The sequence below is a fragment of the Macaca nemestrina genome, chromosome 4, assembly GCF_043159975.1.
Source record: "Macaca nemestrina isolate mMacNem1 chromosome 4, mMacNem.hap1, whole genome shotgun sequence".
Classification (NCBI taxonomy): Eukaryota; Metazoa; Chordata; class Mammalia; order Primates; family Cercopithecidae; genus Macaca; species Macaca nemestrina.
This window is the reverse complement of record NC_092128.1, coordinates 101,465,998-101,491,074: the sequence shown is the minus strand read 5'-3', so window position 1 is coordinate 101,491,074 and position 25,077 is coordinate 101,465,998. Positions and strand designations below refer to the sequence as shown.

The window sequence follows — 25,077 nt, the reverse complement described above, 5'->3', positions numbered from 1 at the left end:
ATTCTCTACTACTTTCTTCTCTAGGCCCAGGTATCTGGTGGTCATCGCTGGAGTGACCTCTCAGATTGATGGGATCTTACAGAATAGGAAGGGGACCTGGGCCTGCCCTTGGGAAGCCCCCAGGTTGTTTGGTGTGTGCTCCTAGCCTTATCCACAAGGCTGGAGAGTGGTCAGAGCTGTGTGGACCTGGTGGGGAAGGGGAAGGGGATGGTATCAGTGGAGATGGAGGGTTGGAATGGTCTTAAGAAAGGAAATGTGATCTCTAGGCACTGGCATGGACTGGCCAGGAATGTGTCAGCAAGATCTGGGTCCTTTACCGGGCAAGGGCTCTGGCCTGGATGGTGAGCTGAAGCTGCCAGTGTCAAGGCTCTGGACTTCACATGGGGGCTTGTCAAAATCTCTCCAAAACTCTCATGGCAAGAGGGGAAAACGAGGTTGAATGGAAGCATTGTGAGAGGATTCGTGGGTCAGGTCATCTTGAATAGGGGAGGACAACTGTCATCAGTAGCACAGATGAGAAGGCTTACACAGCCACTCAAACTATGTTGAACATTCATTGTCTGGTCACTTTTATTATAGTTTTCGACTTTAAAATGCAGGGTCTCCATGGGCCAGGCTAAAGACAGCGTTCTAAATGCCCCTAGATCTTGCACAGCATTTTGAAATGTCAAAGATGTCACCTCTGAAAGACCTGAATGTCCCAGTAGCCGACAGGTCCTGATGTTTGTGTGCACGTCTCCACTCACAGAAGCTGCTGGGCCGGGTGCTAAAACACCAGACATGTTTACAACCCGATCGCATCATGAATGTTGAAGGCTCCTCGCCCCCGCTACATCTGGATTCAGGGCTTGTTTTGACATCAGCAGGGGTTTATTTTTCCATTTTTCTTCATTGTCAACAAAATGCTGAAGAAAAACATTTCAAAAAGAAAACATGAACTACCCGAAGCTCCAAAACCCTCCTACCCTGTGCAAGTGTTTTCACGAGCTTAACTGTGGAAAGGGTGCAAGCAGCATGCCACACAGAGCTCTGCACACTTTTACACTTTTAGGGGAGAGCAGAGCTCCTCTCTTGGCAGGCTGAGCGCTCACAGATTGGAAAAGCAGAGTGCTGAAAAGGTATAACTTGAAGGGAAAGCTAGAACTTTCTGTTATTCAGCTACAAAGAAGCAACAGCACCAGGAAAAAAAAAAATCTTACGATTAATCACTGTTGATAATTAGCATCAACATCATTAGCATTAATGATGGCTAATTATTGAGGTTGATAGTGATAATTAATAATTATTACTTAGATATTAATTATCTAATAATTAGATAGTTATTACTATCTAAACAAGTGGTTCCTAACCTGGAGCAATTTTGCTTCCCTAGGGGACATTTGGCAATGTCTGGAGACATTTTTTATTATCAAAATAAAAACTAGGAGTTGGGGTGGGGGGTGGGGTGGTGAAGTGCTCCTGGTATCTAATTAGTATAGACCAGGGATGCTATTAAGCATCTACAATGCACAGGATGCTCCCACCTTCGACCATATCAAGAACTATCCAGTCCTAAAGATCAATAAGACCAAGGCTGAGAAACCCTGCTCTAACTGTTCATGTTCCCCAAGGATCCCTGCAGGCCTGTTTCTTCATGGAGCTGTCTTCTCTAGCTAATTCTGTATACACTCAGGATTCAAATTCCGCCTCCATCACTTGCTAGCTGTCATACATTTGGCAAGTTAGTTAGCCTTTCTGAGCCTCTGTGTTGGTCCATTTGTATCACCATAAAGGAATACCCAAGGCTTGGTATCATATTTTTAAAAAGAGGTTTATTTTGGCTCACAGTTCTGCAGACTGTACAGGAAGCATGGCACTGGCATCTGCTTCTGGTGAGGGCCTCAAGAAGCTTCCACTCATGTGGAAGGTGAAGGGGGAACCCCTGGTGTATCGCATGGTGAGAGAGGGAGCAAGAGAGCAAGGGAGATGTCAGGCTCTTTCAACTACTAACTCTTGCATGAACTAACAGAGCGAGAACTCACTCATTACCATGGGGAGGGCACCAAGCCATTCATGAGGGATCCACCCCCATGACCCAAACACTTCCCACCAGGCCCCACCTCCAACAATGCAGGTCTATTTCAACATAAGATTTGGAGAGAACAAAACATCCATACCATATGAGCCTCCGTTTTCCCATCTGAAAAATGGGGATGATACTAACACCTTTATAGGATTGGTGGGATACGTGGACAAGGAAAACCGTGTACTGTAAAGAACCTCATGCAGAACCTAGATCACAGTGGACAATCATTTATGACAGCATGTAACACAGGTGGACTAACAGCAAAGAAGACTGGAAAAACTGATTCTTTGTATGAAAAAATAAGATTAGATCTCTAACTCACCTTTACAAAATATAAATTCTAGGTTAAAAATCCTAACTACAAAACAACAAAATCATAAAAATGCTTCAAAAAATAGAAATTTATTTTTATGGCCTTAGAATAAAGGAGATTGTCATATAAAATAAAAATCATAAAGAAAAAAATCAAGTGTGACCACATCAACATTTTAAAATGTATGTTCAAGAGAGGATGCCATAGATGAAAATTAAAAGCATTTTTCTGCTACAAATTGAAAGAAATGTTTGCAACCAATCTTGACAAACAAATCTGTAGTATCAAAAATATATTTTAAAAATATCTAAAAATCAGCCGGGCCTGGTGGCTCGTGCCAGTAATCCCAGCACTTTGGGACCAAGGCAGGCAGATCATGAGGTCAGGAGTTTGAGACCAGCCTGGCCAATATGGTGAAACCTCATCTCTACTAAAAATACATAAATTAGCTGGGCATGGTGGCACGCACCCACAGTCCCAGCTACTCGGGAGGCCGAGGCAGGGGAATCCCTTGAACCTGGGAGGTAGAGGTTGCTGGGAACCAAGATCGTGCCACTGCACTCCAGCCTGGGCAACAAAGCAAGACTGTGTCGCAAAAAAAAAAAAAAAAAAAGAAAGAAAAGACAGAAAAAAATCAGTAAGAAAGATAAAAATTAAAAACAACTGAGTAGAAAAGTGAGCAAATGATATAAACAGACAATTCAGAAAAGAAGTGACGTATACAGGTCAATAAACACATGAAGAAATGTTTAACATTACTAATACTAAAGAATACGAAAAAAAATAATGATAAACTACCCATTGTCACCTATCACGTTGCCTAAAACTTTACCGTCTGATAACACAGTGTCTGGAAGATAATGTAAAGAAAGGGGAACATCCATAAAGTTCAGATGAGAGCGAATTTTGTATAACCACTTTGAAAAACAATTTGATATTATCTATTGAATTTGAAAATGAACATACCCTATAAGCCAGAAATTCCATTTCTGGATATTTGTGTTCTGAGTTCAGTGTTGTTTATAACATGCAGTAAAAACCAGAAAACAACACAATTGTCCAATGAGAAAAGAATAGCTAAACAAAATGTGATCTATTCATACAATGGAATACTACTGAGCAGTTGAAAGGTATGAACTAAATCTATTTGTACAAGAGGAGTTCACAAAGTTCATGGAAATATGGAATTAAAAAATAAAAAATATAAACTCTATTTCTCAACATAATCTTTCAAGACACTTTTGTAAGCAATGATACCAACCATGTAGTTCATCCCTAAAACACTGAGAGTCCTGGGAATTTAGCCACGTCAATGCAGTCTTTTTTACAATATTACCTAAAGAAAAATGGGTGCCCTTAAAATATTTTTTAAGATTAGAAAACAAAAAGACATCATGAAAAGCCAAATCATGACTGTGAGGTAGATGTGTAATAGTTTCCTATCAAAACTCTCACAAAACTGGCCTTGTTTGATCAGAGGAATGAACAGGAGTATTGTGGTGGTGGAGAAGGATTCTCTAGAGGTTTCCTGGGCATTTTTCTGCTAAAGCTTTGGCTATCTCAAAACATTTTCGTAACAAGCAGATGTTATTATTCTTTGGCTCCCCAGAAAGTCAACCTACAAAGTACCTTGAGCATCCCCAAAACTGTTTTCATCATGAATTTTGCACTTGACCGATCTGCTTTTGCTTTGACAGGACCACTTCTACCTCTTTGTAGCTATTGCTTTGATCGTGCTTTGTCTTCAAGACTGTACTGGCAAAGCCATCCTTCATCTTCTCTTACAAAACTTTGAAGAAATGTTTCGGGATCTTGACCTGCTTGTTTAAAATTTCTGCTGAAATCTCTACTCTTGTCTCCAGTTGATCTGGGTGCAATGCTTTTGGCAACCATCAGTTGGGAAGCTTGCCCAACTTTAATTTTTCAGCTGGAATTGCTTAGAGTGAACTGATTGAGATGTCTATGGTATTGGCTATGGTTTCTGCCATTAATCATCAGTCCTCTTCAATTAGGGAATGAATAAAATTAATTCTTTTCCTCACAAATTGATGTGGATGGTCTGCTGCTACAGGCTTTATCTTTAACATCATATCATTCTTTCTTAAAAGGAATTATCCACTTGTAAACTGCTAATTTATTTGGGGCATTGTCTCCCTAAATTTTTCATAAAGTATCAATTATTTCACCATTCTACCACACAAGCTTCATCATAATTTGATATCAGTTCCTGCCACAATTAAAGCAGAATTTATTTTGCTCTGAAAACAGCTTTTTTTTTTCTTTTTTTTTCTGAGATGGAGTCTCACTCTATCGCCCAGGCTGGAGTGCAGTGATGCACTCTTGGCTCACTGCAACCTCTGCCTCCCAGGTTCCAGCGATTCTCCTGCCTTGGCTCCCCAGTAGCTGAGATTACAGGTGCCTGCCACCATGCCTGGCTAATTTTTGTATTTTTAGTAGAGACTGGGTTTCACCATGTTGGCCAGGCTGGTCTTGAACTCCTGCCCTTAGCTGATCTGCCCACTTTGGCCTCTGAAAGTGCTGGGATTACAGGCATGAGCCACTGCACCTGGCCTGCTCTAATAAGAGCTCTTTTCAAACTTATGTCTTATCCTTCTTAGTGCCCCAAACTAGATCCTGTTCAGACACGTTATAGTAAGTTAGTATCAGTTTTTTCAGTGCTAAAAATTTTTGAAACCTATGCATAGTTTTTCATAATATTTATTTTCCATGAGCTTTCTGGAGACCCCTCACATCAACATGGAGATGTTTAAAAATATATATTGAGGAACTGCTTCCAGCCAAGTTGGAGTAATAGGAACTGTTACCCTCCTACCTTAACAACACAAATTTCAACCAAACTATATAAAACCTTTTATTTTTAGACATTAGTAGACAAGCTGATCCCTACAAGCCAGTTTTTTGTTCTTTATTTTTCCCTAGAGGCAGTTTCCAGGCCACAGCTCAAGAAGAGAAACCCAAATGTATTCTGGTGATTTTTATGAGTAAAGGAAATAAAGACTCGAGACTGAGAAAGTCAAGTTTGGTGAAATTTTTGAAGCGGAGCACTAGAGAGAGAACAATGACACAGAGACAGAGTTCCACAGTTCTGAAAACAGGTCTTCCCCAATGTTTCCACCTTGCAGTCTTTGGCTGGATACCTATCTGAGAATGTGTGAGAAGAAACTAAGGCTGGAGAAAGAATAACTGGAATGGAGTATGTAGAAAATGCTCAAAACTCACATAGGATTAATAATAGTCTGTGCTCTGATTAGCCCAAGTAGAAAAAATAGGACATGTAACATACAGGGCATGAATATATAATAGTAATGACTTAGTAGTGTGATGAAATTAACCTTAGAGTAAGATTGCTCTGGACCTATTCTAACAAAGCTTAAGTGCAAACCTTAAAAAGATCCAAAATATAACTTCACTAGAAAAATCCAACACCACTTAAATAAACAAAGTAAAATACAGAAATCAACAATGTAAAATTCACAATGTCTGACATCCAATAAAAAATTTATCAAGCAGGCAAGGAAGTAAAAAACTGTAATTCATAACCAAGGGAAAAATCAATCAATAGAAATAGACCCAGGTCTGACAAAGATGGTGAAATTAGCAGCCACAGATGTTAAAACAATTATTATAAATATGCCACATATGTTTTACAAAGAGTAAAACATGGTCATAGTAAATAGAGAAGGAAGATATTTTTAAAAGACCAAAATTCAATTTATTAAAATAAAACATGCAATATCCGAAATGAAAAAAATAATACACTGGTTGCAATTAATAGCAGATTAGACACTGCAGAATGAAGAGCAATGAGTTTGAAGACAACTCATTTAAACTATGCAGAATGAAATGCAAAGAGGAAGAAAAGACTGGGTAAAAACTGGAAAAAAACTTCTTGAAAATAACAGAGTATAAGTTAATTATGGAACAATATCAAGTGCTCTAACATATATGGAACAAGAGTCACAGAAAGAAGTTCAGAAAAATATTGGAAAAACAAAATGACTGAGCTTTACCAAAGTTGATAAAAAATATATATCAAGGATTCAAGGAGTTCAACTAACAACATAAACAACAAACTAGAAACACTCCCAGGCATATGATAATTATTGTAAATTACTGAAAACAGTAATGAAGAGAAAATCTTATCAGCCACCAAAAGGGAAAAGACAAATTGTGTACAGCAGAACAAAAATAAGCATGACCACAGATTCCCATCAGAAACTATGCAAATCAGAAGACAGTGGAGAGAGCTTTTTGAAGCACTGACAGAAAAAATCTTTCAAACTATATCTATTTATTAACAAAAATATCTTTCAAATATGAGGGCAAAGACTTTTAAAGAGAAATCAAAGACAAGATAATTCATTTTCAGCAGTGCTACACTACAGGAAATGCCTAAGGAACTTTTTCAAGTCAAAAGGAAAATGAGAACAAATGAAAATTTGGAACTACACTGAAGAATGAAAAGTGGCCATGCCTGTAATTTCAGTACTTTGGGAGGCTGAAGAGGGAAGATTGCTTGAGGCCGGGAGCTCATGAGCAGCCTGGGAAACACAAGTGAGACCCCCTTCTCTACCAAGAAAAAAAAGAAAAAGAAAGAAAAGTATTAATTAGCCAGGTGTGGTGGCATGCATCTGTAGTTCCAGCTGCTGAAGAGGCTAAGGTATGAAGATTGCTTGAACCCAAGAGTCCAAGGCTGCAGTGAGCTATGATTGTGCTACTGCACTCCAGCCGGGGTGACAGAGTGAGACCCCATCTCAAAAAGAAAAGAAAAGAAAAAACAAAAGAGGAGAGGAGGGGAGGGGAGGGGAGGAGAGGGGAGGGAAGGAGAAGGGAGGGGAGGGGAGGGGAGGGAAGGGAAGCAGAGACTAGAAAAGGTGAATAAAACTGAAAATAAAAGGTCTTCCTTCTCATTTTACACTGTTGAGAAGATCATTGATCTTTATGAATATAGATGCTAAAATACTCAACAAAATACTAGCAAAACAAATGTAACCACATGTTAAGAGAATTATACAGCATGGCCAAGTGGAATTTATCCCAACAATTCAAGGGTAGGTCAACATATGAAAATTAATCAACGTAATACACCACATTAATGGAATAAATTTTTTGAAAAAGATAATCTCAAATGATGCAGATTAAGTATGTGACAAAATCCAACAGCACTTCAAGATAAAAAAACGCTCAGTACATTAGGAATAGAAGGGTGTTTCCCTAACATAATGAAGGCCACATATTAAAAAAAAAATCCCACAGTTGACATTATACTCAGTGAAAGACTAAAAATCCCCCCTGCCCTCACCGAGATCAGGAACAAGACAGACTGCTTGCTTTCACCACTTTTATTCAACATAGTTTTAGAAGTACTAGCCAAAGTAATTAGGCAAAAAAAAAAAAAGAAGGAAAGAAAGCATCCAAATTAGAAAGGAAAAAATATTATCTGTTTGCAGATGACATGTTCTTATATGTAGAAAACCCTAAAGAATCCACAAAAAAACTGTTAGAATTAATTTTTAAAATTCAGGGCCGTATACTAATCTGCTTTAGTGCAAATCCTACATCTGCCTATTACTAGCTTCATCACTCTGTGCTTCAGTATTTCCTTCCCTAAATTGGGGATAACAAGGTAATCTAAAAGGTTATATGTGGGAATGAAATAAATTGATTCATATAAAGGTGTTAATCAACTAGTCATGAGCACATAAAGCCCATATGTTTGCTGTTATGTCATGTCTTATTGCTTCTTTTTGATGTGTCTTATAAAAATTATTGAAATTTCTTATACTAGAATTTAACTTTAAAATTTTCTCTAGATGACTTTATTTTGGTAATGATATTGAAACTCTAATACCAGAAGAGTACTGTGACAACTCAGGAACCCAGACTAAGTAATGCATAAAATAGTCTCTTCAGAAAGGAGTTGAGCCAAGCAGGGAGTTGGAAGCCATACATGTTAAACACACGTGATAACACAAAAGGTAGGAGTGGTGCAGAACACCAACTACTATGTAAATCGTGTAAACTTCCTTGACTATTGCTGTACTCCCCAAGCATTTACTATATAAATGCAAACTATGTCTGTGTGAAATAAAAACTTGGACCATCTTAAAGCTTTTTTTGTTTTTGTGGAATTCAAAATCATTTTTGTGGTTGCTGAGAATAAAATTTAGAGACGATAATATTTCTTTTTATTCATTATAAAAACAAATTCAGAAAAGTTTAAGAATACAAAATCAACATGCAAACTTTAGTTGTGTTACTGTACACTAACAATGAGTGCTCTGAAAAGTAAATTAAGAAAACTGTTCTGTTTACAGTAGCATCAAAAAGAATGAAATACTTTGGAATAAATTTAATCAAAGAAGTGAAATACTTTTACATAGCAAACTACACAACTGCTGAAAGAAATTAGCAATCTAAAGCAAGGGAAAGGTATCCTATGTTCATGGATTGGATGACATAATATTGTTAAGAAGACAGTATCGCCCAAAGTAATATATGGATTCAATGCAATCTCTATAAAAATGTTATTGCTATTGTTTTCAGATATAGAAACCCCATACTAAAATCTATATGGAATTTCAAGGGACCCTAAAAAGTAAAAACAATCTTGTAACAAAGCCAAAACTGGAGGTCTCACTTTTCTCAAATTTAAATCTACAAAGCTATGGTAATCAAAACAATGTAGCTCTGGCACAAAGACGGATATATAGACCAATGGAATGGAATACAGAGCCAGACATAAACCCTCACATATATGGCCAATTTATTTTTGACAAGGCTGTGAAGGTTAATCAATGGGAAAAAGTCAGTCTTTTCAACAAACAATGTTGAGAAAACTGGATGTCCATATGCAAAAGAATGAAGTTAGACCTTTACCTTATACCCTATAAAAGAGCATAACTCAAAATAAATGGATAAAGATCTAAATTTAAGAGCCAAAATTATAAAACTGTTAAATGAAAACATAAGGGAAAATCTTCATTACCTTGGTTTTAGCAATAGTTAATTAAGTATAATACCAAAAGTATAGGAAACAAAAGAAAAAATAGATAAATTGGACATTACCAAAATTAAAAACTTATGGGAATCTAAGAACATTATCAAGAGACTGAAAAGATAATCCACAGAATGGGAGAAAATATTTGCAAGTCATATATCTGATAAAGCATTAATATGCAGGATATATAAAGAGCACTGTGATGGTTAATATTAAGTGTCAACTTGATTGGTTTGAAGGATGCAAAGTATTGTTTCTGAGTGTATCTGGATGTTTCTGGGTGTTCCCAAAAGAGGTTAATATTTGAGTCAGTGGACTGGAAGAGGAAGAACCACCCTTGAGAAGACCCACCCACAATGTGGGTGGGCACTATCCAATCGGCTGCCAGCATGGCTAGAAAAAGCAAACAGAAGACAATGGAAAAAGTTGACTTGATGAGTCTTCATCTTTCACCCATGATGGATGATGCTTCCTGCCCTCGAACATCAGAACTTGGAGTCTTATGTTTGAGGGCAGGAGGGATCCAGTATGGGAGAGAGATGGCTTTGGACTCTTGAACTTACACCAGTGGTTTGCCACAGGCTCTCAAGCCTTCGAAGCCTGCACTGTTGACTTCCCTACTTTTGAAGTTTTGGGACTTGGACTGAGCCACTGCCGGCTTCCTTGCTCCTCAACTTGTAGACGGCCTATTGTGGGACTTCACTTTGTGATCATGTGAGTCAGTTCTCCTTAATAAACCACCTTTCATATATACATATTTTCTATTAGTTCTGTCTCTCTAGAGAACCCTGACTAAAACAGATTTTGGTACCAGGAGTGGGGTACTGCTATAAAGATGCTTGAAACTATGGAAACGACTTTGGAACTGGGTAACAGACAGAGGTTGGAACATTTTGGAGAACTTAGAAGAAGACAGGAATATATGGGAAAGTTTGAAACTTCCTAGAGACTTGTTGAATGTTTTGACCAAAATGCTGATAATGATGTGGACAATGAAGTCCAGGCTGAGGTGGAATCAGATGGAGATGAGGAACTTCTTGGGAACTGGAGCAAAAGTCACTCTTGCTATGCTTTAGTGAAGAGACTGGTGACATTTTGCTCCTGCCCTAGAAATCTGTGGAACTTTGACCTTGAGAGAGATGATATGAAATTGGAACTTATGTTTAAAAGAGAAGCAGAGCATTAAAGTTTGGAAAATTTGCAGCTTGACAATGCAATAGAAAAAAAAACTATTTTTCTGGGGAGAAATTCAAGCTGGCTACAAAAGTTTGCATGAGTAATGAGGAGCTAAATGTTAATCACCAAGACAATGGGGAAAATGTCTCCAGGGCTTATCAGAGACTTTCATGGCAGCCCCTCCCATCACAGACCCAGGGCCTAGGAGGGAAAAATGGTTTCATGGGTCAGACCCAGGGTCCCCACTCCTGCTCTGTGCAGCCTCAAGACTTGGTGCCCTGTGTCCCAACTATGGCCAAAAGGGCCAGCATATAGCTCAGGCAGTTGCTTCAGAGGATGCAACTCCCAAGCCTTGGCAGCTTCCACATAGTGTTGGGCCTGCAGGAGTCAAAAATTGAGGTTTTGGAACCTCCACCTAGATTTCAGAGGAAGTATAGAAATGCCGGGAGGTCCAGTTGGAGCTCCCACACAGAGTTCCCACTGGGGCACTGCCTAGTGGAGCTATGAGAAGAAGGCCACCATCCTCCAGACCCCAGAATGATAGCTCCACCAACAGCTTGCACTGTGTGCCTGGAAAAGCTGCAGACACTCAATGTCAGCTGTGAAAGTAGCTGGGGTGGGGAACAATACCCTGCAAAGCCACAGAGGCAGAGCTACCCAAGGCCACAGAAGGCCACTCTTTGCATCAGCATGACTTGGATGTGAGACATGGAGTCAAAGGAAATTATTTTGGAGCTTTAAGATTTAATAACTGCCCTGCTGGATATTGGACTTGCATGAGGCCTGTAACCCCTTTGTTTTGGCCAATTTCTCCCATTTGGAATGGGAGCATTTATCCAATGTCTGTACTCCCATTGTATCTTGGAAGTAACAAAATTGAGTTTGATTTTACAGGCTTCTAGGCAGAAGGAACTTGCCTTGTCTCAGATGAAACTTTGGACTTGGACTTTTGAGTTGATGGTGAAATGAGTTAAGACTTTGGGGGACTGTTGGGAAGGCATGATTAGTTTTGAAATGTGAGAACATGGGATTTGAAAGGGGCCAATGTGAAATGATATGGTTAGGCTTTGTGTTCCCACCCAAATCTCATATAGAATTGTAATCACCAGGTAGGGAGAGAGCTTGTGGGAAATGATTGGATTATGAGAGTGGTTCCCCCATGCTGTTCCCATGATAGTGAGTGAATTCTCTCGAGATCTGATGGTTTTATCAATAATAGTTATTCCTGTGCTGACACATGCTCTCTCTTACCTGCTGCCTTGTAATATGTGCCTGCTTCCTCTTCCACCACGATTGTAAGTATCCCAGCCATGAAGAACTGTGAGTCAATTAAATGTCTTTTCTTCATAAATTACCCAGTCTTGAGTATGTCTTTTTTTTTTTTTTTTTTTTCTTTTTGAGACAGAGTCTCACTCTGTCTCCCAGGCTGGTGTGCAGTGTGTGATCTCGGCTCACTGCAAGCTCCACCTCCTGGGTTCATGCCATTCTCCTGCCTCAGTCTCCTGAGTAGCTAGGACTACAGGTGCCTGCCACCGTGCCCAGCTAATTTTTGTTTTTGTATTTTTAGTAGAGATGGGGTTTCACAGTGTCAGCCATGGATGGTCTCGATCTCCTGACCTCATGATCCACCTGCCTCAGCCTCCCAAAGCTCTGGGATTACAGGCGTGAGCCACTGCACCCAGCCTGTAGTACATCTTTAAAGCAGTGTGAGAACAGACTAATGTAAGCACATACAACTCAACAATAAGAAACTAAACAACCCAATTCAAAAATGGGCAAAGGACCTAAAAGACATTTCCCCAAAGATGATAATACACTGAAAAGATGCTTCATATTATTAGTTATTAGGGAAATACAAACCAAAATCAGAATGAGAAAGAACTACTCTCTTTGTTTGATATTGTTTGATAAAGAAATATCTGAGGTTGGGTAATCTATAAAGAAAAAAGGTTTATTTGGTTCACAGTTCTGAAGGCTGCATAAGAAGCATGGTGCCAGCATCTTGTGAGGGCCTCAAACTGCTTCCAGCATGACAGAAGGTGAATGGGAGCCGGCATGTGCAGAGAGAAGCAAGGGGAAAAGGTGCCAGGCTCTTTTAAACAACCAGCTTTTGTGGAAACTAATAAGGTGAGAATCAATTCACCCACTCCCACCTGGGAGGGCATTAATCTATTCATGAGGGATATGCTCCCATGACCCAAACCATTGGACCATTAGGCCCCACCTTAAACACTGGGGATCAGTTTTTAACTTGAGGTTTGGAGGATTCACACAAACTATAGTATTCCATCTCTGGTCCCCCAAATCTCATGTCTTTCTCATGTAGAGAATATAATCATTCCTTCCCAATAGTCTTCAAAAGTCTTAATTTGTTCCACACCAGCTTTAAAGTCCAAAGTCCAAAATCACATCTGAGACTCAAAGCCAGTTCCTTACAGATATAATCCTATAAAATCAAAATCGAGTTATTTACTTCCAAGATACAATGACAGAGCAAACATTGGGCAAACACTTCCATTCCAAAAGGGAGAAATTAGACAAAAGCAAGGGGTAACAGGCCGCATGCAAGTTCAAAACTCAGCAGGGCATACATGAAATTTTAAAGCTCAACAAAATTCTCCTTTGACTCCATGTCCTACATTCTAGCCACACTGGTTCAAGGAGTGAGATCTCAAAGCCTTGGGCAGCCACACGCCCACTGGGTTTTCTGCAAACAGCCCTGTGGCTTGCATCATGGGTTGGACTTGAATGTCTGTGGCTTTTCCAGGCTGAGGTGTCATGCGCTGGTGGATCAATAATTCTCAGGTCTGAAGGACAGCAGTCCTGCTTCCACATGTCCACTAGGCAGTGCCCCTAGGAGACTCTCTAGAGGGGTTCCAACTTTATACTTCCAGGTAGCTTTGCCTTAGTAGAATCTCTCTGTTGGGGTTCCACTCCTTCAGCAGGCATCCAAGCTTTCAAATATATTCTGTGAAATGTAAGTGAAAGCTGTCAAGCCTCCACCGCTCTGGCGTTCTGTGTACCTGCAGACATAACACCACATGGAAGCCATGAAGGTGTATAGCTTGTACCCTTCAGAGAAGCATCTCAAATGGTACCTGAAGCCATTTATCCTCAGCTGGAGTCAGAGTGGCTGGGATGCAGGAAGTAGTATCCTCAGGCAGCATAGGGCAACAGTGCCACAGACGTCTCCCCCAAAATTGTTCTATCCTTTTAGGTCTCTGGGCCTATGCTGAGAGTTGCACCTTAAAGATTTCTGAAATGCCTTCAGGGACTTTTTTCCATTGTCTTGACTATTAGCACCCGGCTACCATTTTTTTTTTTAAGTTATAGATTCCCTTTTATCTATGCTAATCTCTCTAGAGGTTGCTCTGCAGCACCCTTGGATTTCTCTCCTGAAAATGCTCTTTCCTTCCCTACCACATGGCCAGGCTAAGAATTTTCCACATTTTTATGTTCTGATTCCCTTTTAATCATAAATAAAACTTTTAGGTCATTTCTTTGCTCCCACATCTGATCATAAAGAATTAAAAGCAACCCCAGCACTTCTTGAATGCTTTGCCACTTAGACATTTCTTCCACTAGATACCCTGGAACATTACTCTTAAGTTTGGTCATCCACAAATCCTAGGGCATGGACACAATGCCCTAGGCATTAACAAGTTCTTTAACAAGGATGAGCTTTGCTCCAGTTCCCAATAAGTTCCTCATTTCTGTCTGAGACCTTATCAGCATGGCCTTTAGCATCTATATTTCTATCAACAGTTTTGAAACCACCACTTAACAAATCTTGAAGAAGTTCCAAACTTTTTCTGATATTCTTGTCTTCTTCTGAGCCCTCCAAACGCTTCCAACTTCTGCCCATTACCCAGTTCCAAAGCTGTTTCCACATTTTCAGGTATCTTTATAGCAACATCCCACTCCCCCATAACCAATTTTCTGCCTTAGTTCATTTGTGCTGCTATAAAGAAATACCTGAAGCTGGGTAATCTATAAAGAAAAGAGGTTTCTTTGGTTAATGTTTCTGTAGGCTGTACAAGAATCACAGCACCAGCATTGGCACCTAGTGAGGGCTTCAGACTGCTTCCATTCATGGCAGAAGATGAATGGGATCTAACATGTGCAGGGATCACAGAGTGGAAGAGGAAGCAAGAAGGGAAGGTGCTGCGCTCTTTTAAATAACCAGCTCTCACAGGAACTAACAGAGTGAGTACTCACCCACCACACTCCAGGGGAGGACATTAATATGTCCTCCATGAGGAATCTGCCTTCATAACCTAAATACCTCCTATTAGGCCTCACCTCCAACACTGGGGATCAAATTTCAACATGAGATTTGGAAGGGTCAAACGAACCAAACAATGGCAACTTTACATCCACTAAGATGGTTATTTTTTTAAAAAAAATTAAGGAAAATACCAAGTGTTGACGAGGGTGTTGAGAAATCAGAACTCTCAGGCATTGTTAGTGGAAATGTAAATGCACAGCTGCTGTGGAAAACAGTTTGTCAGTTTCTCAAAAAGGTAAACATTGAACTACCATATGACCCAGCAACTCCACACACATACACACACCCACACACCCACACATATATATATGAATGAAATTTAAAGGAGAGTGCCAACAGCTATTTGTACACCAGTATTTATAGCAGCATTATTTATAATAGCCAAAGGCGGGTGACCATCAACAAACGAATGAATAAACAAAATGTGATTTATTATACCTATGATGGAATATTATTTAACCATAAAAAGGAATGAAGTTCCGATATATGCCACAACATGGATGAACCTTGAACACATGATGCTAAACGACATAAGCCAAACACAAATGGACAAAGACTGTATAATTCCATTTATATGAGGTATCTAGAATTGGCAAATTTATAGACATAGAAAAGAGAATAGAAGTCATCAAAGTCTGGAGAAATGAGATAAAGAGGAGCTGTCGCTTTAAGGAGTACAGAGTTTCTGTTTGATATGATTAAAAGTTAGATAGTGAAGATGTTTCCACAACATTATGAATGTATTTAATGCCATTAAACCACTTTAAAATGGCTAAAGTGGCAAATTATGTCATGTATATTTTAACTACAATTTTAAAAATGAAAAAGACGAGAGAATTGATTGCTTAAAGCAAAACTAATACTTATGTTGTGGAGTTTGTGGCCTATGTAGAAGTAAAAAGTATGGCAAAAGGATTGAAGGAGGAAAAGAGAAGTACATGATTGTAAAGTTTTTATTCTATATAAAGCAGTATAATATAGTTTGAAGGTAAACTGTTATATATATTTGAAATCTGTGAGGTTCTACTTTTAACAAAATAAAACAAAGAGATATGATTAACTAGTCAATAGTGGGGATAAGATAAATCTTATAAAAATGATTAATCCAAAAAAAGGAAAAGAAGAAAGACAAAACAGAAAGCTGATAAGACAAATAAAGGGCAAATAGCAAAGTTGTAGGAATAAATCAAACAGCATCAATCAATGAATTACACGTAATGACATTACTCCAGTTAAAGAGATTGTCAGCTGGGCACGGGGGTTCACGTCTGTAATCCCAGCACTTTGGGAGGCCAAGGCAGGTGGATCAAGACCATCCTGGCTAACACGGTGAAACCCTGTCTCTACTAAAAATACAAAAAATTAGCCAGGTGCAGTGGTGGGTGCCTATAGTCCCAGCTACTCGGGAGGCTGAGGCAGGAGAATGGCATGAACCTGGGAGGCGGAGCTTGCAGTGAGCAGAGATCGTGCCACTACACTCCAGCCTGGGTGACAGAATGAGACTCCGCCTCAAAAAAAAAAACAAGATTGTCAGATGGAAAACAAAATCAAGACTCGACCCAACTACATGCTGCCTACAAGAAACCCATTTTAAACATAAAGCAAAGATAGGTTAAAAGTTAAACAAAGGAAACAGACCATTCAAACAGTAACTGAAAGAAAGCTAAAGTAACTAGGTTAATATCAAAGTAAACTTCAGTAAAGTAAACAAGAAATAGTAGCAAGGATAAATATGGACATTCCACAATGATAATGGGATCAACCTATCAAGAGGTCATAACAACCCTAAATGTGTGTGCACCTAATAACAAAACTTTAAAATGTATGAAGAAAGCACAGAAAGAACTTTTTTAAAAAAAGAAATAGACAAATCCAAAATTTTAGTGTGAGGTTTCAGTACTCCTGGGTAATCAATAAAGCAAGTATAAGACCATAGAAGCAATGACACCCCAGTAGCAATGAGCATATCTAATGCCCAGATCTTGGTGTGTAATATCATTCCACAATAAAAAGAATCAGGAATCCTTTAAAAAATGACCAATTTTAACTCTGGGGGAGGAAATACAGAAGATGAGTCTGGAACTTCTTATAGTTACAGGAAGTAAGGAAGCACTCAAAAGTTCCACAATGATGGGATTATATCAAAGGGACACAGAAGCCAACAGAAAGAGCTCCCAGTGGCCAAAGCTGAAACAATATGAGCAATGAAATTAACTAAATAATATTATATTATAACCCAAAGTATCAAATATATATCCATGAATCCAAACTTACATGAATAAACAATTAGACAAATAGATAAAAGGGAAGAATAGACTAATGGCCTATGCAGACTACCAAATAATTTATGTAGCTACTCTAGCCTCAAAAAGGTGGAGCATAACTCTCCATGCCTTAAGTATAGGCTTTCCTTACCAACTTCCTTCCAAAGAGTACAAATGGGAAGGGGGAAAAAACTTTACACTGGAGAAAATTTACACTCCATCAGCCAGGTGATTAAGGTTAATATTAACCATGATAAATTACACTGATAGTATATGCTGTTCATATGGTATGATAGCAACAGCACTTTACCTCTGTGGTCTTTCTCCCACAAATCCAGTCTAAGTATGAGGAAAACATCAGACAAATCCCATTTGTCTTAGTCTGTTCAAGCTTTCATAACAAAAATACCATAGGCTGGGGGATTTTAATAATAAATATTTATTTCTCTGGAGGCTGGGAAGTCCAAGATCAAGGTGTCAGCAGATTTGGTGTCTGGTAGGTGCCCTCTTTTTGATTCACAGACAGCCATCTTCTTGATGGAAAGGGCAAGTTAGCTCTCTGGGGTCTCTTATAAAAGGGCATTAATCCTGTTCATGAGAGCTCCACTCTCATGGCCTAATCATCTCCCAAAAGCCCCACCTCCTAATATCAATATCATCACATTGAGGGTTAGGATTTCAACATATGAATCTGGGGGGAATCACAAACATTCATCCCACCACATCATTAGAAGAGCGTTGTACAAAATACTACACCAATATTCCTCAAAACTGTCAAGGTCATCGATAACAAGGAAAATCTGAAAAACTGTCATAGCCCAAAGGAGACTGAGGAAATATGAAGATTAAATATAATGTACTGTCCTAGATGGAATCCTGAAACAGAAAAAGGACATTACATTAAAAACTAAAGAAATTTGAATAAAGTATAGACTTTAATTAATAATAATGTATCAACATTTGTTCATTTGTTGCAACAAAGGTATCACACTATTATAAGATGTTAAAAATAGGGGAAACTGGGTGTGAGGTAGACGGCAACTTTCTGTACTACCTTTGCAATTTTTCCATAAATCTGAAACTATTCTAAAATTAAGAGTTCATTTTTAAAAATAAGTAAGGATATAGATAATTTGAACAACACAATCAATTTGACCAAATTGACATATACAGAAAAACTTTTATAAATATTTTATCAAATAAAACTTTTATCTAGTATTTTGTACAAGAGAATACACATTCTTCTCAAGTACACACAGAACATTAACCGTGATAGACCATATTCTGGGCTGTAAAACAAGTCTCAATTAATTGATAAAAATTGAAATCATACAAAGTATGCTCTCTGACCACAATGGAATTACACCAGAAATCATTAATAAAAAGGTGCCTAGAAAAATCCCCAAATATCTGGAAGTTGAACTGTATACTTTAAATACTATATTGGTTGGAGAAGAAATCACAAGGGACATTAGTAGATATTCTGAACTGATTGATAAGAAAAATATAACACATCAAAATCTGTGGAGTGCAGCTAAAGCAGTGCTTAGAGGGAAATTTGTAGCACCAAATGCTTACATTTAAAAGGAAGAAATATCAAAATCAATGTTTCATCACAAAAATAACAGAAAAGGACAACTTATGTACAACATAAGCATAAGAAAGGAAATAATAAAGATAGCATAAATCAATGAAATAGGAAAAAGAAAAACAACAAAGAAAGCAAATGAAACCAAGCCTGGTTTTTTTTTAGAAAGATCATTAAAGTTAATAAATATCTGAAAAAACTCCTTAGGGGAAAAGGAAAGACAGGTTACCAATTTCAGGAAGGAAAAAAATGTTTTCACTATAAATCCTATGAACATTGAAAGAATAATAAAGAAACATTATGAACAATTGTATGTCATTACTTCAACAACTTACATGAAATAGACTATGTGAAAAACTTTAATAAAACTCACTCAAGAAAAAATTATAATCTGAATAGACATATGCATAATTAAGAAATCTGTTTTGTCTTTTAAAAAACCTTTCAAATAAGTAAACTTCAAGATTAGAAGCTTTCACTGGTGAATTGTTGCAAACATTTAAAGAAGAAATAATAGTCATATTTGTTACAATCTCTCCCAGAAAATAGAGGAAGGGGTGCTTTCCCAAGTCAGCCAATGAGGTCAACATTGCTCTGACACTAAAACCAGAGATTCCAAGAGAAGAAAATTGCAGACCAACATCTCTTAAAAACATACACAAAATAATCTTCAACATAGTATTCGCAACTTGAATCCAAAAATACATACATATATATTTCTGGCTCAAAATTCAAGATCCAGTCAATATAATTCTCTGTATTAACAAACTAAAGAAGAAAAACCGTATTATTATCTCTAGATATGTAGAAAAAATCTTTTCACAAAATTTTACATCTGTTCATGACAAAAACTCTCAGTGAACTAGGAATAAAAAGAAACTTCCTTTACCTGACAAAGGAGCACCTTTAAAACACCTACAGCCATTATGTTAAACGATGGAAGACTGATGCTTTCCTCCTAAAACAGGGAACAAAAGAAAAATGTCCTCTTTCACTATTCCTATTCAACATCAGGTTAGAAGCCAGGAAATAGAAACAAGAGGTATGCAGATTTCAACGAAAAAATAAAACTGGCTGTTTTGGTTGAAACCCTAATTTATGTAGAAAATGCAAATAAATCTACAGAAAAAGATCCTGGAACTAATAAGTAGATTTAGCAATGTTGCAAGATCTAAGTATACATACAAAATCAATTATATTTCCATATATTTGCAATTAACAATCAGAAATCAAACTTTTAAAAGCACTACATATAATAGCTTCATAAAATAAAATACTTATAGATAAATATAACAAAATATGCTGAAAACTATAAAACATAAGTGAAATAAATAAAAACCTGAAAAAAATAGAGAGCTACATTGTGTTCATGGATTAAAAGATCCAAGACGCAAATTATCCTCAATTTGATCTATAGATTCAACATAATCCCAGCTGTTTTTATAGATGTAATTGAACTGATTCTAATATTTGCATGGATAAACAAAGAAACTAAAATAGATAACAAAATTCTGGGAATTGTGGGGAAAAGTTAAGGACACACTGTCCAATTTTAACACCTACTACATAGCTACAAGAATCATGGCAGTGTGGTATTGGCAAAAGGATAGGCACATAGATGAATGGAACAAAATAGAAAGCTCAGAAATAGACCCACACAAATACAGTTACCTGATTTTTAAATAAAGGTGCAAAGTCAATTTAGTGGAGAAAGTACAGTACTTTCAACACATGGTGCGGGAACAACTGAATATTTGTTTGGAAAAGCAAAAATGAACTTCAATCCATACCTCACACCTTTTACAAACCTAACTCAAAATTGATCACAGAGCTAAATTTAAACATAAAATAATAAATGAGCTAGAAGAAAATATGGAAAAAATCTGCATATTCTTGGGCTTGGGAAAGACTTGTTAGATACAATACTAAAACCACAATCCATATGAGAAAAAAAGATTGATAAATTAGACTTTAACAAAATTCTACAAACTTTTGCTTTGCAAAGAGAAGAAAAAGACAAACCACAAACTGAGAGAAAATATTTACAAATTAAATGCCCAGTAAGGAACTTATGTAGAATACATAAAGGACACTCAAAACTCAACATTAGAAAGACAATGCAATTTTTTAAATCAACAAAAGAATTGAACAGTCACTTCATCAAGAAAGGTGCACAAATGGTAAATAACATCTAAAAGATGCTCAACGTCATATTTCATTAGGGAAATGCAAATTAAAGCCACAAGCTACAAACCACAAACTACACACCTACTAGGATGGCTAAAATTTAAAAATTGACAAAACTGAGTGTTTGCCAAGATGCAAAGCAACTGGAACTCTCTGAGACCTCCAATGAGAATGTAAAATAGTACGACCAACTGACAAAACACTTTAGCAGTTTATTTTAAAGTTAAATATATACTTACTATCAATCCTTCTCCTGGGTATTTACCTAAGTGAATCAAACATTTACGCTCACCTTTACACAGATGTTTATGGTAGCTTTATTCATAATTATTAAACACTGGAAATGATCCTTTCTTTCAATAGAGGAATGGTTCAACAGACTGTGGAACAGTGACACAATATAATATGACTCATCAATAAAGAGTAATAGACTATTGATTTATGTGACAATGCAAATGAATCTTAAATCCACTTTGGTAGGTGAAAGAAAGAAACCAAACCCAGAAGGTACATACTATATTATTCAGTTTATGTGACACTCTAGGAAAGACAAAAACTGTAGAGGCAGAAAGCAGATAAGTAATTGCCTACAGTGCAGAGTGGGGGAAAGGTTTGACTACAAAGGTACAGCATGAGGGAATTGGGAGTGTTAACAAACTCTTCTGTATATAAAGTGGTTTTGGATACAAGATTCCATGCATTTGCCAAAACCCATAGACCTGTACACCCCAAAGAGTGAATGCAAATAGTTAAAAACAAAAACAAAAACAAAAACAAAAAACAGAATGTCAAGGGTTCCCAAGATGGAATGCAGACTGCGACAATGAAACTGACTACATTACAAACATATGACACAATCACCCTGGAGATGAAAAAGAAAGGATTGGATCTAAGTATTTTGCCTGAATGCTGTGAGATTAAAGATTTAAAAAATGATTCATAAACATTGTACTCTACTTGTCAAGTTTGTTTTTCACAAAAGTATGAAGTAACAAGTCAAAAAATATTTTACTTGTATAATAGAACAGGGCAAATAAGTAAATATACTGTAGATAATAAGATCCAAAGAAAGATTGTAGTTAATGAGAGCTAAAGTTACAAATAAGTAAAGGGAAAATGCCAGAATGAACACATTGTGCTGGACTGCAGTCACAAGTGTCAGTGTAAAGTCACACTTTTCTTTAATAGATAGATGATGGATCAATAAATTGGTGGATTGATCGATTGATCAATTAATAGATAGACAATTTGCATACAAATGAATTAGTATACATTCATATACTTTCTAGCTCTGTCTGATGAGACAGCCACCCGCATAGAAGCTGGCACACAGATCTTGATATCTATTAATGATATTTACCATTCTCCAATAACAAAACTGAGATTGCTTGACGAAGTTGATTCCAGGCCTGGAGCAAAAATAATTCAAGATAATCCTGGAGCATCTCATGGTTCCAGAAAGATGGAGAATGCTCAAAAAAAAAAAAAAAAGGAAAGAAAAGTAAGCAGAGGAGGGAGGCTGGCAGCATGCCAAAGAACACAGGCGCAAACCTAGAGGAGCTCCCAACAGACAAGGCTGGCTATCTGAGCAACCAAATAAATAGCAGTAGTATTGGATTACAATCCAAGGAGTAAAATCAATAGCCGTGAGTTCACACATAATAAATAAATGATGGAGAAGAGAAAACTCTTGCAGAAAGATTCCAGTTAATAAAGGTAGGTGGAACGAGAAGCATAGAAAATTGCCATTGGAACACCACAGTAATAATTGCTGCAGGCAAACTCACCAATGAATGCAAAAGATTTGTTTGTTTCTTTTTGGTTTTTCTTTTGGAGACAGCATCTCACTCTGTTGCCCAGGCTATAATGCAGTGGCATGATCATAGCTCACTGCAGTTTCTAACTCCTGGGTTCAAGTGATCCTCCTGCCTCAGTCTCCTGAGTAGCTGGGACTACAAGTACATGCCACTATGCACTACGCTTGTCTAATTTTTTTTTTTTTCTTTTTGAGATGAGGTCTTGTTTTTTTCCCCATGCTGGTCTTGGACCCCTGGCCTCAAGCGATCCTTCCACCTTGGCCTCCCGAAGTGCTGGGATTACGGGATTGAGGAAAGCAAAAGTTTAAGGAAAGAAAAGATAGTTGTTCGGTCTCAAAGTTTCTCCCTCAAACTTTCAAACTAAATGCAAAGAGAAAAAATTTGTAACTTTTTTAGTGAAGAAATCCATCAGACACCAAGTGATGAAGGTTACCATCACCAGAGATGATGTCCTATTCTTATGATGTACCTCATGAAATGATGTAAACAGAAGGGCATTTGGTATTCTTCCCCCACATCCACAACCTCAATGCAATAATGAGAAAACATCTGACAAACCCAAGTTGAGGGACACTGGACAAAATACTTGACTGTCACAGATAGAGGAAACCAAGGGGGACATGCGCAAATCCTGGAACAAAGAAAGAACATTAGTGGAATCTAAAGAAGGTCTGTGGTTTAGGTATAGTATCATACTAATGTTAATTTCTTAGTTTTGATAATTGCACTGTGGTTATGTAAGATGTTGCCATTAAAGGAATTTTGTACTATCTTTGTAATTGTTCTGTAAGTCTAAAATTATTTCAAATAAAAAGTTAAAGAGACATAGTTTCATTAAGAAGATGAAAAGACAAACCACTGAAAGCGGAAAAATATTTATAAAATATATGTCTTAAGAAGGACTCATACCCAGACTATATACAAAATTCCTACAACTTAATAATAAGGAGATAATTTGATTTTAAATGAATGGACAAGATTTGAATAGACACTTAACCAAAGAAGATGTGAATGGAAAATAAGCACATTTAAAGATATTCAATATCATAAGCCATTAGAGAAATATAAATTTCGTCGTAAGATACTACAACACACCTACTAGAATGGCTTAAAGTAAAAACCTGACAACGCAAGTCTTGGCAAGGATGTGGAGCAACTAAAACTCTCACATTGCTGGTGGGAATGCAAAATGGTACAGCTTCTGTAGAAAACCGTTTAGCAGAAGAACATTAAGTTAAACATACACTTATACCACGCAACAATCCTTCTAAGTATTTCCCCAAGGAAAACAAAAGTATATGTTCATGCAAGGACTTGTACCAGAACGTTCATAGGCGCTTCATTCATAGTGGACAAAGCCTGGGAACACCCCCACATGTTCATCACTGATGAACAGATAAGTAAATTATGGTATATGTGTAGAATGGAATATTACTTAGTAATAAAAAATAATAAACAAATAAGTAATAAAATAAAAAAGTAATACACACAACTATATAAATGAATCTCAAAAGCATAAAAGCTAAGTGAAAGACAGACTCAAAAACTCCATGCAGGACGATTCCATCTATATGAAATTCTATAAAAAGTAAAACTATAGCAACTGAAAGCAGATGAGAGGTCGCCAGGGCGCAGAGATGAAGTTATGAATTGACTGGAAAGGGTTAAGAGAGAATATCTCAGGAATGTCAGAAATCTATTGGTGGTTACACTATTGGACACATTTGTTAAAATCCATCAAATTGAACACATAAAATTGGTGATTTTTGTAATACCTAAATTTATTCCTCAATAAAGCTGATTAACATTGATAGATTTTTAGTAGAAAAAAGCAAGTTGTAGAATGTATGTGCTTTCTGAATTTAAAAAACCCTATATTTGTGTACATTTTAATGTCTAGAACTATAAAAATAGGGGAAAGAGGAAAGGGATGGGATGTGGGGGGATGGTCAAATGGAACCTCATCTTTAATTTCAGTATTTCAATTGTTAAAAATTTATTTGTACCCTCACTACTTGCACAATTAAAATTATTTAAATTTAATATAGGGGATAGCTGGTGCTATGGTTTTTCCATGTAATCTTGGCGGATATCAGAGATACCGGCCGAGATTTTAAGCCGACCTGCCTATCCCATTAGACTCCTTGACCGCTGGGACCGACAAGTTCTCAGAGAGCGCGTCTGGTGGATGGTGGAACTCCCGGGGTTTAGTCCCACCTGTACTCGTGCCCCCTGGTGGTCATGATGCGCAACGGCCGCCTCTTCCCGACGGCAACTGCTAAAAGCAGCTCCTGGTCACAGGATGGCGCCAGACATGTGCTGGCTGAAGGACGCCCAGAGCTGGGGCTGGGGGCTTGG

The 25,077-nt window shown here is 37.6% G+C and overlaps 1 long non-coding RNA gene across 1 annotated transcript; it reads right to left on the bottom strand.

The window, feature by feature from the left end:
- Positions 1-552: 552 nt before the first annotated feature.
- LOC139362542 (uncharacterized) lies at positions 553-24,898 on the bottom strand. The gene is made up of 3 exons (XR_011621677.1): positions 24,843-24,898; positions 19,605-19,673; positions 553-905 (listed from the first exon to the last, which is right to left on the bottom strand). It is a non-coding gene; the product is annotated as an uncharacterized lncRNA (long non-coding RNA).
- Positions 24,899-25,077: the final 179 nt, after the last annotated feature.